We start from the raw sequence: 6666 nt of genomic DNA, 5'->3' as shown, positions 1-6666 counted from the left end.
ACTCAGATCTGGCTACTTCCTGCTGAGTAAGGGGCATTATAGGGGTTGCTGGAAGTGGGCATGCGGGAGTAGGAGTGGAGCAGAAGCTGGCTGACAGATACCCTAGACACCTCTTGAATGCGTTGGAACTTTGGCGAGAACATGGAGATTGGTTTTGACTACACCTGTTCCATTGATGTAGTAACAGCATTCTTCATTGAGGAACATGTAGGCACCGCCTCTATCTGCAGTGAGGAGGTCCAAGGTGAAAAGCAGGGATGGAGAAATTAGCTGAGGCCTGGCAGTTGCAAAAGTCTTTTATAATTCACCCTTCACAAACCACTATTACGACTCACTCAGACCTTCTGCGACGTGCTTAAACCTTTTTTTCTTTGTCCCCATACTTCTTTCCATTCTGGAGCAATCCAGCCATTCTATTCTAGGACAAAATTCACTACACAAGATGCTTTCCCACACAAAAGTATTCTTTTCTTTTTAACCTTCGTACCCACAACGACATCTTCGTAGCATTCCCATATCTCCTCTTTTCCTAAAATTTTGTTTCCTTTTTAGCAATAATACCAAATTAGCCTCATCTGCCTAAGAATTACATACAGAATGATCTGTTTTTGGCTGCATTCACAACTTTGGCCTTAAAACCTTCTAGCAGAGATAAATGCAACACTGTTTGACCAGTAAACCCCGGGGAAAAATGTATGCTGATAGTTCTGATAACATTTCTCATAGCAGTCTGATTTTCAAGAAGCCTTTTACTCCTTTTTTTCCAGTAAGTTTCTGCTTTAACACTTGCAGAACTCTGCACAGATAGACACACTTTGTCCAGGTTTCTGTTAACTAAAATCTCCATCTGTATCCTATATTAGTAGCGGTGGGACTAACAGACAGAGTCAGGAGGAGAACGGTGACGTGATAGCCGAACCCGCATAGGCCCAAGGACTGTGCTGTCCATACATCTTGGGAGGGATCCTCAGAGGGGGCACGCTTAAGTTTGGAAGGGTGTGCCCAGGGACGGTGTCCCAGGAGTTTTGCAGCTGTGGGGGTGGTTAGAACCACTGTGTGGGGACCAGTCCACCTGGGCTGTAGGGTTTTTGGATGTGGTTCTTTCAGTAAGATGCTTTCCCCTGAGGTTAAAGCCTGGGGAGTATCTGCGGTGGGGTCCCTGGGGGTGGGAGTAACTGAGTCAGCATGGGCTCGCAAAAGGGCCCTTAAAAAGGTTAGTAAGGTAGGTAGGATAAAAGGGGAGGGGGTGAGGCTCGAAAGTTGTGGGTCAGCAGGAAGGGCCATCCGTAGAGAACTTCAAAAGGGCTGAGGCCTGATGGTCCCCTAGGGGTGACCCTAAGCCTTATAAGTGCCAATGGGAGGAGGGCTGGCCAAGATAAGTGGGTCTCGAGGGAAAGTTTAGTAAGATGTTTCTTGAGGAGGCCATTGGCTCACTCAACCTTACCTGAAGATTGGGGATGGTAAGGGATGTGGAGTTTCCAGGTTATGTTCAGACTTTTGGAGACCTGCTCAGTGACACTGGAGGTGAAGGCTAGGCCGTTGTCAGATTGTAGGGTCTGTGGGAGGGCGAAGTTGGGGATCAACTATCGGAAGAAACTCACAAAGCCCAGAAAGGAGAGGATGTCGTCGGCACTCTGGGGAGGTTGGAGATCTCGGAGGAGCCAGATACGGTCCCCTGTAAGAGACTTGGAAGTGGGGGTTAGGGATATGCCTAGGTAAGTAACTGTGGGGGTGCAAAGTTGAGCCTTGGAAGGAGTGACACGATAACCCCTAGATCCAAGGAAATTGAGAAGGGTGGCAATATCCTCTTGGGAAGAGGATAATTAGGGACTGCAAAGAAGGAGGTCATCCACATATTGGAGAAGGGTGCTGTACTTTAGAGTGTAAAGATTAAGATCTTTGGCTGAAGCCTGGCTGAAAAGATGGGGACTATCTCTAAAGCCTTGTGGCAAAACAGTCCAGGTAAGTTGTTGCAAAGTATGTGTGTCAGAGTCCTCCCAAGTGAAGGCAAAAAGGAAATAAGAGTCTGGATGAAGGGGGACAGAGAAGAAAGCATCTTTGAGATCCAAAATGGAAAAGTGGGAAGCGTGAGATCCAAAATGGAAAAGTGGGAAGTGTTCGGGGGAATGTTGGAGAGCAGAGTATATGGGTTGGAGATGACTGGATGGAGTGGGACTATGGCATCATTAATAAGTCTTAAATCCTGTACTAGGTGGTAGGCTCCAGGGGGCTTTTTTACGGGGAGGATGGGGTTGTTGCAGGGGGAGCTAATGGGTATAAGGAGCCCCTGCTGGTGGAGCCGATCTATGATGGGTTTGAGTCCTCTTTGGTGGGTTTCTGAAATGAGGAATTGAGGACAGGAAGGAAAGGTCATCTGATCTTTTAACTGTATTTTTACTGGGTAATGGTGAGAAGCTACTATTGGCTTAGCAGTGTCCCAAACCTGGGGGTCTACCAACGATGGGAAGTGGGGTGGTTGGGAAAGGTCGGGTGAAACTAGGGCCAAAATAAGGCAGGTGGAAACAGTGGGTGAGGGGGAAAGATGAATGGTGGCCTGGAGCTTGTGAAGGATATCCCAGCTGAGGAGGGGGATGGGGCAGGAGGGGATCATTAAGAAAGAATGAGAGAAGGGAAACCCATCCAGGCTACAGGAAAGGAGCAGGGTGGTCCGTGGATTAGATGAGGTGCCGTCACTTCACATGACCACCACTGGGGAGGGGAAGCTGGTGCCCAAATAGGAAGGCAGAACAGGGTAGGTAGCCCCCATGTCCAAAAGGAAGGAAATGGACTTACCCGCTACCTGGAGCATGACCCTGGGCTTGGCGTGGGTGAGAGGGGTTTCTGAGTCTGGGCCCCGTCAGTTGTCTTCCAGGCCAAGGAGCTGGAAAGTGGGACTTACCAGCTCGGAGTTTCCTCTGCGTGGAGGCACTGGGGACCCTCTGATGCTGGGGCAGTCAGACCTCCAGTGGCCCATCCTCCAGCATTGAGAACAAGGGCGTGTCGGTACCCTGGGATTTGGACATTGGCAGGCCTAGTGTCCATCAGTGCCACACTTGAAGCAAGCCCCCAGAGGGGGGCTGTGCTGGGTTACCCCTTTCTGATGGCTCCCAGAACCAGCCGGCCACAGGGATGCTACCAAGGCTTGGGTTTGGAGTTGGACCTTCTGCTGGACCCAGGCTTGTCTTTTAAGCTTGGCCGTTTCCTCCCAGGCATTAAAAACTTTAAATGCCATTCTCACCAGTTTGGGAATGGGAGTTTGAGGGCTTGTTAAAGGAAGCAGAAGGGGTGGTAACCTGGGACTGTGTCCAGGTGGAGAAAGGGGATCAGATAGAGGAGAAGGAGGAAAGGATTCAGGGGTGTTTGGGGCTGATGGAACCAGCGTGGTCCGAATGAGGAGGACTTTGAAATGGGTGGGTAGGACGGTTGGCAGTGGCAGGGCAGACAGGCAGGGCCGATAGGGGAAGGGACGTGAGCACACCGGGGGCAAGGCTGCCACGGAAGCCATGTCAGAAACAAGTAGGGAGTCAGAGAAACAGGTAGAGGGTCGGGAGGAAGTTAAAGTTGAATTCAGAGAGGAGAAGCCAGTTAATTCAAAATGAAACCCGGTCCGGTTCCAGAGCAGAAGTTAAAAAGGGTCAGGAACTTAACAATGGCTGTAGAAGATGGAGGGAGGAGAAGCAGACAAGAAGTTAAGGTTGAGCTACAAGAGTTCGGAAATGTGAGCGGAACTCCTGGAGTTCAAGAAGGAGAGGCCGGGCCACTTAAAATGAATTGAGATTGGGCAGCCCCTGGAAAAAAGGCTCAAAACAGGTAAAGGCAAGGGACATGACCGTGGATCCTGGCTAAGACACAGAAGAGAGAAAGGGGAAAAGAAAGTAAAAAATTCGGTCCAATTCAGGTGGGGGAACTTAAAAGACAAGAGCGGGGGAGAAACCAGCAAGCACATGTAAAACGGTAAAGGGAGCTCCAGGAGCTCCGGAGAGAAAGGGGAAAAGAAAGTAAAAAATTCGGTCCAATTCAGGTGGGGGAACTTAAAAGACAAGAGTGGGGGAGAAACCAGCAAGCACATGTAAAACGGTAAAGGGAGCTCCAGGAGCTCCGGAGAGGGGGACAAGATAGTTACAAGATAGTTACAGTACACCAAAAGTAAAACAGGTAATGGATAAAGGGAGCTCCTCTCCGGAAAAAAGAATGAAACAGTTACAGTTGACAAAAAGCAAGACTAAAAAGGGGGAAGGGACCTCGGGTGCCAGGAGTGGAGCAGCCACAACTGAGCTAAGATCCCGGCAGACAGAGGGTACAGGAAAAAGGGGCGAGAGCGTAGCCTCCAAAAGCGCACCTGTAAAGACTTTGGACCACTTGTCCTGGTGACCACAGAAATTATTTAAATTTGTGAAAACCTGATAGCGGGAAATGCCCCAAAGGAGTCGTTGAGACTGATTGTTCAATTGATGTGGGGGGGGCCAGCCCCTCTCACCCCCAAATGGCAATGCCGGAGGTGGCCCTCAAATCCTGTGAGAGGCCGACCAGCAGTCAGCCCAAAAGGGGTTTTAGGCTTAGATTTTGGACTGGGCAGTTCCATGATTCTTGCCGGGCAGGCCAGGGATTAAAACAGGCGTCCCCATTCAGAATCCCGGGCTGCAGACGAGGGAAATTGGCTGTCCTGAGGAAGGGGACGTCTCCCAATCCTCAGGCACCGAGCAGGAGTCACCTGGTGACTTGGTAGAGTAGTCCTGACGGGGCTGCACATTTTCAGGCGGGACCACCGGATTGGGGCATGGAATTGGGGGAACTTACCCGGTGTCTTGAGGTGTGGGGCTCAGATGAGGTCCTGGTAATGAGAGGAAGGAGGCCTCCCACCAGAGCGGGGCCTCAACCTCCCCCTGGGTTTTGGCACCAGATGTCTGGTTCAAATCGGCAAGTAACAAGAGGAGCCAGGACTCTCGGAGAGGCTCCACTGTGGAAGGGAGTGAGGCCGGGAAAGTCGCACGCAGGGTGGATACAAACAGGTATTTATAGGGGAGGGCTGTTGGTGAGCTTTTTGCCCATATATGTTAAGGAATTGAGCAGGGTTCAGTTTCTGGTTCCCGCCTTCCGGGGAGGGAGGGGGGAGAGGGAAGGTGGTGGAGTTAACAAGATGGAGGCTCTGTTGTTACAATGCCGCGCCTTCCGGGGAGGGAGGGGGGAGAGGGAAGGTGGTGGAGTTAACAAGATGGAGGCTCTGTCGTTGTTACAATGCCAAAGGTGGTGGAGTTAACAAGATGGAGGCTCTGTTGTTACAATGCCGCTTTCCAGTCCTCCTGATCCTGCAGGCCCAACAGAATCAATCTAAATTTTCACCAATGGGGCATTTGTTATCTAAATAATGGTACCTACATCCAGTGGAGTAAAATGCCTTTAAAATACGTATGAATGTGCAAGTCTCTCCTTGACCAATTGTCAAGTGCTTGAAAGCCGATTACAAAACACCACTTGGAGCATAAAATACTATACAGAAAGACAGCTCTCAGNCTTCCGGGGAGGGAGGGGGGAGAGGGAAGGTGGTGGAGTTAACAAGATGGAGGCTCTGTCGTTGTTACAATGCCACTTTCCAGTCCTCCTGATCCTGCAGGCCCAACAGAATCAATCTAAATTTTCACCAATGGGGCATTTGTTATCTAAATAATGGTACCTACATCCAGTGGAGTAAAATGCCTTTAAAATACGTATGAATGTGCAAGTCTCTCCTTGACCAATTGTCAAGTGCTTGAAAGCCGATTACAAAACACCACTTGGAGCATAAAATACTATACAGAAAGACAGCTCTCAGTGCCGGACCCGTGGCGCACTCGGGAGAGTGCGGCGCTGGGAGCGCAGCGATGCTCCCACCACGGGTTCGGATCCTATATAGGGATGGCTGGTGCACTCACTGGCTGAGCGCGGTGCGGGTGACACCACACCGAGGGTTGTGATCCCCTTACTGGTCCTGAAAAAGACAAAGAGGAAAAAAAAAAAAAAGAAAGCCAGCTCTCAAGTCAGCTTGCTCGCACAAACATTTACATGATTTTTATTGAGTAAGAGAAATGTAGGTAATTTTTAATTTTTCTGTTATGTTTTATAAATAAAATCAGAACACATATCATTTTATGCCCTTTTTCCCACTCCAATTAAATGAATTCTGTGCAGACATTAAAATAATGTAGAAAAAATAAATGAAATGCCATGAAGTGATATTTACAATTAAGTGTAGAAATATAGGTTACAAAGTAATATGTACAGCATTATCCCATCTTTAGAATAAAGTACAGAGATGTACATCCACATATATTCATTTGTCTAGAAAAAATTAGCCCAAATGTATTGATAGTGGTAATCTCTGTGGGATGAGATTTTGGGTGACGATTTAGAAAATGTTTTCTATATTATCTTTAATAAGTTGTATTGCTTTTAAAAGAAAATTTTATAGCTATCTCTTTAAAATCACTTTAAGATAAAATTGTCAAAATCTGGGCTTAGTGTGAAAACAAACAAAAAACATTTCCTCTTAAATTACTTTTAAACCAATATTTAAAAGCAAGAGTACAAAATGGTGAGAAAAGGGTTGGATTACAGATGGTAAAAACTATATGACAGTCTCCTCATGATTCACAGAACCACTATGAATGGTTTAGCCACTAGGAAATTAAA

Source organism: Galeopterus variegatus, unplaced genomic scaffold (genome assembly GCF_000696425.1).
Source record: "Galeopterus variegatus unplaced genomic scaffold, G_variegatus-3.0.2 Scaffold1348, whole genome shotgun sequence".
NCBI lineage: Eukaryota > Metazoa > Chordata > Mammalia > Dermoptera > Cynocephalidae > Galeopterus > Galeopterus variegatus.
The sequence above is the reverse complement of the archived record's forward strand: the minus strand, read 5'-3'. Positions refer to the sequence as shown.